This window comes from Pelophylax lessonae, assembly GCF_965119305.1.
Source record: "Pelophylax lessonae genome assembly, chromosome: 6".
In the NCBI taxonomy this organism is placed as follows: domain Eukaryota; kingdom Metazoa; phylum Chordata; class Amphibia; order Anura; family Ranidae; genus Pelophylax; species Pelophylax lessonae.
Window position 1 is genome coordinate 330,921,522 of NC_138773.1, and position 11,925 is coordinate 330,933,446.

An 11,925-nucleotide genomic window follows, 5' to 3' on the forward strand; every position below is an offset into this window, starting at 1 on the left:
AGTGACAATACTACAGTAATCAGTGCCATAAATATGCACTGTTACTGTAAAAATGACACTGGCAGGGAAAGGGGTTAACTTTATTTGAGAGGGAGGGGTTAAGTGTGTCCCTAGGGGCGTGCTTCTTACTGTGATTGGATGTGGCTTGAGGTGTAAGAACAGAGATATACGATTCTGCATAGCAGAACCGTGTGATCTCCATTCTTACACAGAGGAGAATGACAGGCGGCTTTGTTTACATCAGCCGCCTGCCTTTCTCCCGCTCTAACGGATGATCGCGAGTGACCGGTGGACATCGGGTCCCCTGGGCACACGCGCGGGGGGGGTCCGTGAACTAGCGGGAGCGCGCCTCCAGCGGCGCGCGCTCCCCCCCCTAGAGCCTCACAGGCTAGTGACGTAGTACTACGTCGCTTTGCCTGTGAGGGACTGACTGCCGCAGTAAATATACTGTGGGCGGTCGGCAAGTGGTTAAATACCCCTGGTGTTAACAACCTTCCCTGCCAGTGTCATTAGTACAGTGACAGTGCATATTTTTAGCACTGATTACCAGACATGGGAGTAAGTCACACATGTGCAAGTCACAAGCAAGTCGCAAGTCTTAACCTTCAAGTCTCAAGCAAGTCCCAAGTTACTGTGGCAAAAAGCAAGCAAGTTAAGTCGAGTCCCTGCTAGAAGTCAAGTCAAGTCATTTATTTTGGTCAAGTCACAAATCAAGTCAAAATACTGATCTACTCCAATTTCCACCTTTAAATCAGTTAAAAGTCAGCGGTCAGGAAAGGTTTTGTTTTATTTTCAACATTAACAAAACTCCTTAGTGCTTTTTTCTTGGCATATTAAAGAAACACTTTGAATGCCCAAACAGCTCAAAATCCTTCATCCGGTCATCAACACCACAGTCACTACAAACATGTTAAGTATTTCCATTGTTAACCACTTTAGCCCCAGCCCTATTTCGGACACTTTTTGTTCACAAGTTAAAACCAGTATTTTTTCCTAGAAAACTACTTAGAACCCCCAAACATTATATATATTTTTTTAGCAAAGACTCTGGAGAATAAAATGTCGGTCATTGCAAAATTTTTTGTCACGCGGTATTTGCGCAGCGGTCTTTAAAACGCCATTTTTTTGGAAAAAATTTGAAAAATCACATTTCACTGCATTTAAAAAATACTAAACAGTAAAGTTAGCCCATTTTTTTTGTATATTGTGAAAGATGATGTCACGCCGAGTAAATAGATACCAAACATGTTACGGTTTAAAATTGCGCCCCCCCGTGGGATGGCGACAAACTACGGTCAATAGAGATCTCAATCTGCGACGCTTTAAATTTATTTAACGGTTACCAGTTTAGAGTTAGAGTGTAGCTCTTTTTTTTTAATTATTGCCCACGCTCTGGCGATCGCGGCGATACCTCACATGTGTGGTTTGAACAGCGATTTCATTTGCGGCTCGACTTGCGTATACGTTTTTTTTTGTGCGCGAGCTAACGGTGACGGGGACGGCTAAATTTTTTTTTTTTTTTTTCCTATTTATTTTTTCTTTTTTTTTAAACTTTATTACAGGTTTTTAAAAAAAAAAAATCTGATCACTTTTATTGCTGTCACAAGCAATGTAAACATCCCTGGTGACAGCAATATGTCGTGACAGGTACACTTTATGGAGGGATCGAGGGTCTAAAAGACCCTAGACCCCTCCACTACACTTCCCTGTATGCAAAACGCCGAAAATGGCATTTTTGCATACAGCCGTTTTTCAAATCTGCCGCCTTTTGCAGCACAGTAACCCGGAAGTGACGTCATGGACGCCGCCTCCGGGTTACGTCATCGGAGACCCGATCGATGCCGTTTCCGGCATTCATCGGGACTCCATCCAGCCGGCGGACGTGCCGGCTGGGTGCTCGGGGCTCCCGGTGGGACGGTAGCCCCGAGCAAAGCCGCGGAAGGCGGCGGGAGGGGGGGGACGTCCCCTCCCGCCCCCCCGGGTAACGATCGAGCGGCTCCCGAGCCGCATCGATCGTTACCGACGGAAAGCCGACCGTCGGCTTCAAACAACGGTACCGGGATGGTGTCTCTAGCTAGAGGCATCATCCCGGTATAACCACTCAAAGTCAGCCGACGTAGAGGTTACGTGACTGGTAGTAAAGTGGTTAAACAGCCAGTGTCCTAAAAATCAGAACACACTGAGGTGTTTTAAGTGACTGTGCTGTCAGAAACATAGCAGGCACATTCATTTTGCTTTAACACATCTTGAGAAAATGCAAATATTTAATAACTTAAAGTAAAGTCATTTCGAGTCATATGTCTCAAGTCAAAGTCAAGTCTTTTATTAATTTTAGTCAAGCAAGTCTCAAGTCCTCAAACTGGTGACTTAAAGAGGAAGTAAACTCAAAAAAAAAATCCGAGAAAAAAAAAGCCCTGTAAAGAGAAAGGCATAATGAGCTAGTATGCATCGCATACTAGCTCATTATGCAGTACTTACCTTAAAACGAAGCCCCCGCCGTGCCGCCACCTCAGCGACAGGACGGCGACATGTCCTGCCGTCCCGCTTCCGGGTTCGCGTCCTCCGGCCATCTGATTGGCCGGAGGCGCGATTACATCACTCCCGCGCATGCGCGCGGGAGCCGCCGTTCACGGCACTGAGCTCTGAAGGAACGGCACGGGTGGCCGTTCCCTCAGAGCGCCTGCGCCGATGACGTCATCGGCAGTTTGCGCTGTAAATATCTCCTAAACGGTGCAAGTTTGGGAGATATTTATAGCACCTATAGGTAAGCCTTAATATAGGCTTACCTATAGGTAAAAGTTATACAAGAGGGTTTACAACCTCTTTAAGTCTGACTTAAGTCAAATCATGTGACTCGAGTCCCCCACCTCTGCTGATTACTGTAGTAATGTCACTGGTCCCCCAAAAAGCATCAAAAATGTGAGTTAGGTGTCTGATTTGTCCGCCGCAATGTCGCAGTCCTGCTGAAAATCGCTGATCGCCGCCATTACAAGTAAAAAAAATCTATAAAAATGACATAAATCTTTCCCCTAGTTTGTAGACGCGATAACTTTTGTGCAAACCAATCAAAATAAACTTATTGGGTTTTTTTTTTACCAAAAATATGTAGCAGAATACAAATTGGCCTAAAATTATGAAAAAAAATAGATTTTTAAATATTTTTCATTGGGAATGTTATATAGCAGAATGTGTAAAATAAGTATTTTTTTTTTCCAGAATTGTCGCTCTTTTTTTGTTTACAGCGCAAAAAATAAAAATCGCAGAAGTGATCAAATACCACCTCTGTTTGTGGGGAAAAAAAGGACATTTTATTTGGGTACAGTGTCGCACGACCGCACAATTGTCAGTTAAAGTAACGCAGTCCCGTATTGCAAAAAAGGGCCTGGTTATTAAGGGGGTAAATCCTTCTGGTCCAGAAATGGTTAATAAGGTGTTCTGTGTTTTTACTTAGCATAATGTGTAATTACCTTTGTTTTTAGCCTTTTTACAGTGCTAAGTTAATTAGCATGTTAATTATAACATTGTCTAGGTCTGGATTCCCAGATGGCTAGGTAATTAGCTCAGGTTAATTATGTTTCTGTAAACAATTACATCTGCATATGATATACCGTATATACTTGAGTATAAACCGACCTGAATATAAGCCGAGGCACCTAATTTTACCACGAAAAACTGGGAAAATGTATTGACTCGAGTATAAGCCTAGGGTGGGAAGTGCAGCAGCTACTGGACCAAACTGGACCACCACAGGATCCAAAACAGGGGCTGCAGGCATGGTGCAGGGGCTGCGGAAATGGTACAGGAGATGCAGGGCTGTGGGCATGGTACAGGAGATGGTACAGGCATGGTACAGGCATGGTACAGGAGATGGTACAGGCATGGTACAGGAGATGGTACAGGCATGGTATAGGAGATGGTAAAGGCATGGTACAGGAGAAGGTACAGGCATGGTACAGGAGATGGTACAGGCATGGTACAGGAGATAGTACATGAGATGGTACAGGCATGGCACAGGAGATGGCAGTGCTGCGGGCATGGTACAGGATAATCTCCTGTACCATGCCTGCAGTACTGGGGCTGCAGAAGAGTCTCACTTACCTTTCGGTGAGGCGCCTTACATTTAAATGGCGCTGCCCGGCGCCGACACGTCACCGCACATGCGCCATCTGCCCGGGAATAGCCAAAAGTGTACGGGCTTTCCCAAGTGGTGGCGGCATGCGCACTGCATCGGAGAACAGGTAAGTGGTACCCTGACTTGAGGATAAGCCGAGGGGGGCTTTTTCAGCATTAAAAATGTGCTGAAAAAGTTGGCTTATACTCAAGTATATACGGTAATCAGGCTCACCTGACCTGGTGGGGTATATTTTATGTGCAAGTCTGTTCAATAAATGTTCCAGATCTTTTACAAGCTAAGTTTTTGGCTAGACTTTTATATTGGCTTCCATAATATCTGATATGTTCAACACTGGAGGAAGCAGGATTCTGACGGAAGCTCACAAGCACATTGTGGGACGGTTCCGTTACATTGGTGGCAAGTGGTGGGATGTTTCCTGCAGTTTGGACATCCAAACCTTCACTGGGATCCAAGGTACAGATAGCAGAAGAGGAGAGGTACAGATATCAGCCGCCATGAAAAAGGAATTGGGAAGGAGGTTGCGAGAGATGCGGATACAGCACAGGGGACCAGTGTCAGAGAAGGTCCTGCTAGGATGGTATGATTCTATCCGCTGGGAACTCTGGAAGGAAACACTAGCCAGTGAGCAGCGCCACGAGGGAAAAATTCTTCCCTCCATCCAGGAAAGGTACTGGTCCCAGTACGAAGTGCGAATGGTTGTTTTTGGGGAGACATCTGCACAAGGAATGGAAAGCTGAGTTAAGCAGGCTGGTCCAGGTGGAGATGCTGTTGGATGAGAGCTACAGAGCCCTCCTCTGGTATGTAACCAAAGTGTGCCCATGGACAGCGGATGACAGCCCAATGGAAGGCTTTGGCTATGGCGGCCTGGGGCTGTTAAAGAGGCTGTCCAAGGACCCTTTTGGGAGCGATTTGGAGTCGCGTTTGGAGGAAATCATGGATTACAGAGAAGAGATACTGAAGTGCTCTGGGCACTGGAAGATATGGAGTTTCTGGCCGTTCAGGAATGAGAGCTGGAGATTGCCTACAGACAGCTGCTAGACTCTGCTCTGCGCCAGGGCTGGGCTCCCTTTGCCTGGGAATATCCAGAAATACCAGCTGACAGTCCAGAAATCCTGGCTGAAGAGTCGGCAATGTAGCACAGTAATAGTGTGCTTTGCTCACCTGTACCCGCTGCTATGGAAGTGGAGCTCTTCTGGCGGATGCAGCATTTACTGAAATTGACGATTCTGTTTCTGCACATTACGTACTTAGGTGGAGGAATGCATCTGTCCAGCAGCTTGATAAAGGTACGGGAGATGAAGCAGCCAGCTCATCTTCCCAGCTGCTGTTCAAGAGCTCAGGAAAAGAGGAAGCCGTCCACATTCCACAGATCACAGAATACAGGGATTTAATTTATTTTTCATCAGGGGATGTTATGGATGATAAATCACCTGCCAAAGTGTTGGTACTTGGCCCAAGTGCCACCAGCCCGTGCCCTGGACTTTCAGCAATTCCAGAGACTGGGGATTTAATAGACTTTTCTGCTGAGGAAGAACAACCTGGTGAGCATCCAGCAGAAGAGCGGGCAACAAGGGCCAAACATCACTGAACTCTGCCCAACACCAACACCAGCTTTACTCTCCCCGAGAGAAGAGCAGCTGGTCTTTCTGCTACACCACTGACGTGGACATGGGATTTCCTGCCAGCAGCATCTGTGGAGTTACAAGAAACTTATCCAGCTGAAGCACTGACAACTGGACAGAGGGTCCAAGACCTCTGCCCCACAGCTGCGGCAGTTCCGGAGGCCCAAGGTGAGAAGGTGGTCACTCCCCAGCAGCAGATCAGGATCCAGGGGGAGAAGTGAGAGGAGGTTATTGTCTTCCCTCCCCAACAGTCAGTCAGAGCAGATGAAACCGTCACTCCCCAACGGCAGCTACACAGTTTGGAGGAGAAGGTGGTCGTCCTTTTATCTCCAGTGAGAGAGCCACAGTTTGAGAGTGGAGGAAGCCGGCCTCCCTCCCCAACAGTTAGCCAGAGCTGATTATGTGGAGTCCCCAGCAGAAGTGCTGGCAACAGGGCAGAGTGCTACCAACCTCCATCCAGCACCGGTAACAACTGAGGAGTTCCAGGGAGCTGGGGCAATTGACCCCTCTCCCCAGGGACAAGCTGATGAAGTGAAGCTTCTACACCCAGCTGAAGTGCTGGAAGCCAGACCGAGAGTCAACGACCTCTGCCCCACACCCACTGACACGACCCCAGAAAAAGGTCTGGTGGCATTGGGACAGGCAGATGTCGGCCTTGCTCTGCAAACACAGGGGGATTTTCCTCTAGTAAAAGTAGATGGGACTACAGTCTATACCTGTGTACCCCAGGGATGCTGGGCAGTCAGACCAGATCCCCAACAGCATGACAAAGTGAGCCCAGCCACCCTGTCTTCTCTCTAGAGGCTGAAAGGATTCCCGGGAGATGGCCCAGTCCACGCTTCTCCCCCGTGGCCTGTATGTTCTACGAGAGAGGCAGAGGTTGGCTGGGTGAGTAATGCTCTGTTCGGGACAATTTGTTTTCGGGTACTGTGTGGGTGCAGACATTGTGGGACTGGAACTACAAACTAACTTCAAAGTCAACCCGTCTGAGGTCTCCTCCTGTGTTAGTCTCCTTCTGAAAGGGGAGAGGAGAGATGTGACAGGAGTCACTTTGGTTGGGGGGCCTGTGGAACTCAGCTTACCTTAGAGAGGTTGGGAAATCCCTGTCTCAGCTCCCTAGGCCCCTCTTATGTGTAAGTCCCCCTGTGTCTTTTAGGGACACATGGTGACCAAGAAAATGATGGACAACTACTTAATGGACACTGAGAATATGGTTTTGATTACTTCAAATGGGACAGTAATATTTATCCACAATATCCCTCAAGAAATCTATGATACAATAATTCCACTGTATCAGAATGATGGAACATTGTATGAGCTTTGCCTCATAGACTATTGTAGACCGTTGCCATGAAGTCTGTGACTTCTGAATAATCAAAGCATTACTTAGATGTGTATTCCATGTACTTCAATGTAGGAGACGGACAGACTGCTACTGGGGGTCTTCTGCTATTGTTTGTATAATAAGTTGTTCTGTGTTTATACTTAGGATAATGTGTAATGTACTTTGTTGTAGCCTTGTTGCAGCGCTGAGTTAATTAGCATGTTAATTATAACATTGTCTGGGTCTGGATTCCCATTCACCTATTGTTTCTGTCCAGATGGCTAAGTAATTAGCTCAGGTTAATTATATTTCTGTATACAATTTTATCTGCATATGATAATGTAATCAGGCTGACCTGGTGCCGTATCTATTGTGTGTGAGTCTGTTCAATAAATCGAGTACACAGGAAATGAACTACCCAATGAGTGCCATCATCCAGGAAGTAATGTAGAAAAAAAGGGAGGAATGCTTGTTTGGAAACCAAACAGTCATGCCACAAAATGTTGGACTTTCAAAGGCACATAATAGCATGAATTAATGCGACTCAACAATTGTAAAAATTAAATAATTTTTATAACATGAAATAATAAATTAAAATACTGAAGGAAAAACAACAATCACTAAAAAATCATATAATGACAAACAAAGAAAGAAACTAAAAACAAATTCACATAGCATGTTCCATCATAATGTGTTTGTTTAGAACGATGATTATACATATGTGAAAAATACTTGACTGTTATGGGTATATTGCTTGATTAATAGGTCAGATATATTGCTTGATTAACGGGTCTACGCGTTTCGTGATATGCTTCTTCAGGACCAGTTTAAATCAAAACAATTCTTTAAAATAGAAAAAAAAACAACATTTAACAACTATATACCATATTAAATGATAACATAATTATTCAGCCCCCTTAAGTTAATACTTTGTAGCGCCACCTTTTGCTGCGATTACAGCTGTAAGTCGCTTGGGGTATGTCTCTATCAGTTTTGCACATCGAGAGACTGAAATTTTTGCCCATTCCCCCTTGCAAAACAGCTCGAGCTCAGTGAGGTTGGATGGAGAGCGTTTGTGAACAGCAGTTTTCAGTTCTTTCCACAGATTCTTGATTGGATTCAGGTCTGGACTTTGACTTGGCCATTCTAACACCTGGATATGTTTATTTGTGAACCATTCCATCGTAGATTTTGCTTTATGTTTTGGATCATTGTCTTGTTGGAAGACAAATCTCCGTCCCAGTCTCAGGTCTTTTGCAGACTCCATCAGGTTTTCTTCCAGAATGGTCCTGTATTTGGCTCCATCCATCTTCCCATCAATTTTAACCATCTTCCCTGTCCCTGCTGAAGAAAAGCAGGCCCAAACCATGATGCTGCCACCACCATGTTTGACAGTGGGGGGATGGTGTGTTCAGGGTGATGAGCTGTGTTGCTTTTACGCCAAACATAAAGTTTTGCATTGTTGCCAAAAAGTTTGATTTTGGTTTCATCTGAGCAGAGCCCCTTCTTCCACATGTTTGGTGTCTCCCAGGTGGCTTGTGGCAAACTTTAAACTACACTTTTTATGGATATCTTTAAGAAATGGCTTTCTTCTTGCCACTCTTCCATAAAGGGCAGATTTGTGCAGTATACGACTGATTGTTGTCCTATGGACAGAGTCTCCCACCTCAGCTGTAGATCTCTGCAGTTCATCCAGAGTGATCATGGGTCTCTTGGCTGCATCTCTGATCAGTCTTCTCCTTGTATGAGCTGAAAGTTTAGAGGGACGGCCAGGTCTTCGTAGATTTGCAGTGGTCTGATACTGCTTCCATTTCAATATTATCGCTTGCACAGTGCTCCTTGGGATGTTTAAAGCTTGGGAAATCTTTTTGTATCCAAATCCGGCTTTAAACTTCTCCACAACATTATCTCGGACCTGCCTGGTGTGTTCCTTGTTCTTCATGATGCTCTCTGCGCTTTAAACGGACCTCTGAGACTATCACAGTGCAGGTGCATTTATATGGAGACTTGATTACACACAGGTGGATTCTATTTATCATCATTAGTCATTTAGGTCAACATTGGATCATTCAGAGATCCTCACTGAACTTCTGGAGAGAGTTTGCTGCACTGAAAGTAAAGGGGCTGAATAATTTTGCATGCCCAATTTTTCAGTTTTTTATTTGTTTAAAAAGTTTGAAATATCCAATAAATTTTGTTCCACTTCATGATTGTGTCCCACTTGTTGTTGATTCTTCACAAAAAATTACAGTTTTATATCTTTATGTTTGAAGCCTGAAATGTGGCAAAAGGTCGCAAAGTTCAAGGGGGCCGAATACTTTCGCAATGCACTGTATACAAAAACCTGCCGTTGCAAGGCCTTTAATAAGGCCAATCAAAGAACAAGGGAAGACTTAATGTATAAAAGGGAGAAAAAGGACACCTCTGATGTGGTGCGCCTGATTACTCCATTCAACCGTCAACATGGAGTCATTAGACGAGTACTGCAACAAAATTGGCATCTTTTAAGTAATGACGCTATCTTAAGCAAATATATTAGAGAACGTGCAGATATTACCTTTAAGAGAGCTAAGTCCATTAAGCATAAAGTAACCAGAAGTCATTTTTGTGATGAGAGAGCCGACATTTCTAGAGACATTAGAGGTACTTGGAGGTGTGGGGCATGTCAATTTTGCGATTGGATCTTTGAGAACCAATCCCTTTATTTGCCCGACGGATGCCTACATTCTATCCTTCACAATGTCAATTGCCATTGTTTATATTATGTACTGTAACTGTGGGGCTTTCTATATAGGTAAAACAAAACGCCAGTTTTGGCATAGAATAAAGGACCACATTGGCTACGGTAAAAATAATAATATATTGGCTAATATTGTCATTATATTGTGTTTACATGCGCTACATTAGTTTTCCCCTAGGTGGCGTCGTCTATATGGGCGGGCATATGCGCTCTGACAGGGGACTAGACCATCTTGTTTCCCCTGTCATCAGGGAGGGGCTTGCCTGAATCCATCTCAGGATGCCGCCGGTGTTCTAAAATTTTGTCGGACCCATGAAAATTCCGGACCTCGTCACTTCCGGCTGGTGCGAGCCCCGGTGCGCATGCGCACAAGACATTTTCAAGGTCCGATGAAATTCTAAGACTTAGCGAACAGCTGACTGAGAGGAGGAGGGGCTTAGGTGGACCAAAGGTGCTGGAGACCCCAAAATTGTAACGCAGGTAGCCAAGACGCATGGGTCCGACAAAATTTTAGAACTCCGGTCCCCTCCCCTTGCTGCACTTCCGGTTTAGTTGTGCGGAGCTTCAGAGCACATCGGACACACCAGATGTGTGTCAGTCGCGGTGATTACGTCACTGCTGTGCGTCCTCCCACGTGTGCCGACCGTGTGTTTGACGGGGTGGAGGACGCATATATATGGGGGGATGGACACATATGGAGGACACGGTGGAGCACATACACAATGGACATTCTGTGAGGTAAAGAGCAGCTCTGATTTTCTTTCTCTCTGGATTCAATATCGCTTGTTTTGGTATCAACTTCATAGCCTCAGAACAATTTTCCCTTAGGCTAAGTTCACATCTTGGCGTTGCTATTACAGGCGTTTTTTCAGGCGTTTTTATGGGCGTTTTACAGGCGTTTTTTGTGCAGGCGTTTTTAGATTGAATAGAGTTCAATGGAAAACGCCTGTTATCTGCCCAAAAAGAAGCTCATGTACTTTTTTGAGCGTTGGGCGTTTTGCTCACAGCGTCAAAACGCTCAGATGTGAACAGGGGCCATTGAAATGAATAGGATTTGTCTTGTTGGGTGTTTTGAGAGCTGATCCTAGAGCAGAAAAACTCCCCAAAAACGCCCCAAAACGCCTACATGTGAACGGAGCCTTAAACTATTATTTCACAGGGAGAGGATGCTTTACATCTTGTAGGGAATATCTTGCAGGTGGATATCCGCTATTGATTTATAATCTGAACCTGCGATAAGGTAACAGTTTAGGAACTATTATCATTTGCTCCTTACCCTATATATATATCTATACTTCCTAATGAGCATATACTTTCAATTTGTTCAGGTCCTTTCATGGTCTTGGTTGACACCTGATCCTGTTCTTTTTTGGAGTTATTAAGGAAATTACTTTACTTATAAGGTATATATATCTTTTTTGGTATAATCCAATCCCTTTACCACAACTATATACTTACCATTGGAATTTTATTATTATTCCTTGTATGATATCTAACCCTATATATTCTGTGGGTTTTATCATACATCTGACTATCAACACACCCTATTTTGAAGCTCTATATATATATAAGGTATTTTGATTATCTCTTGATAATCCTTTTTGTATATTTTTTCTTTACATGTTTTGCTTTGGCTGAACTGATATATATATACTTTTATTATTATTTATTTTACTTTAGACTCCATTTATATTATTATAGGGGCTATCCCCTGTTTGGCTAACCAACAGCTCATACCTTCAAACACCAAATACGTTATGAGAACATTTTGCCCTAATAGGTAATTTTTTGTAGTTCCATCTATTAAAATATATATATATACTTTCTGATGAAAAGGCCAATATATAGATTCTTCTTATCTATAATATAGGTTTCAGACCTACACACAGTTCCTTTGGAGTCCATTTTTTGCCCACTGGACTCTTTCCTCCCCTCATCTGTTCGTTCTCTGTGTCCGCCCGGGAGACATTTTTGCCGTTTACCAGGGTACCTGACTTCTGTGATGCATGTATGTATACATGAGTAATGAGAGTTTTGAGTATTTTGCTCATATATGTTATCATTTAATATGGTATATAGTTGATAATTGTTGTTTTTTTTTTTT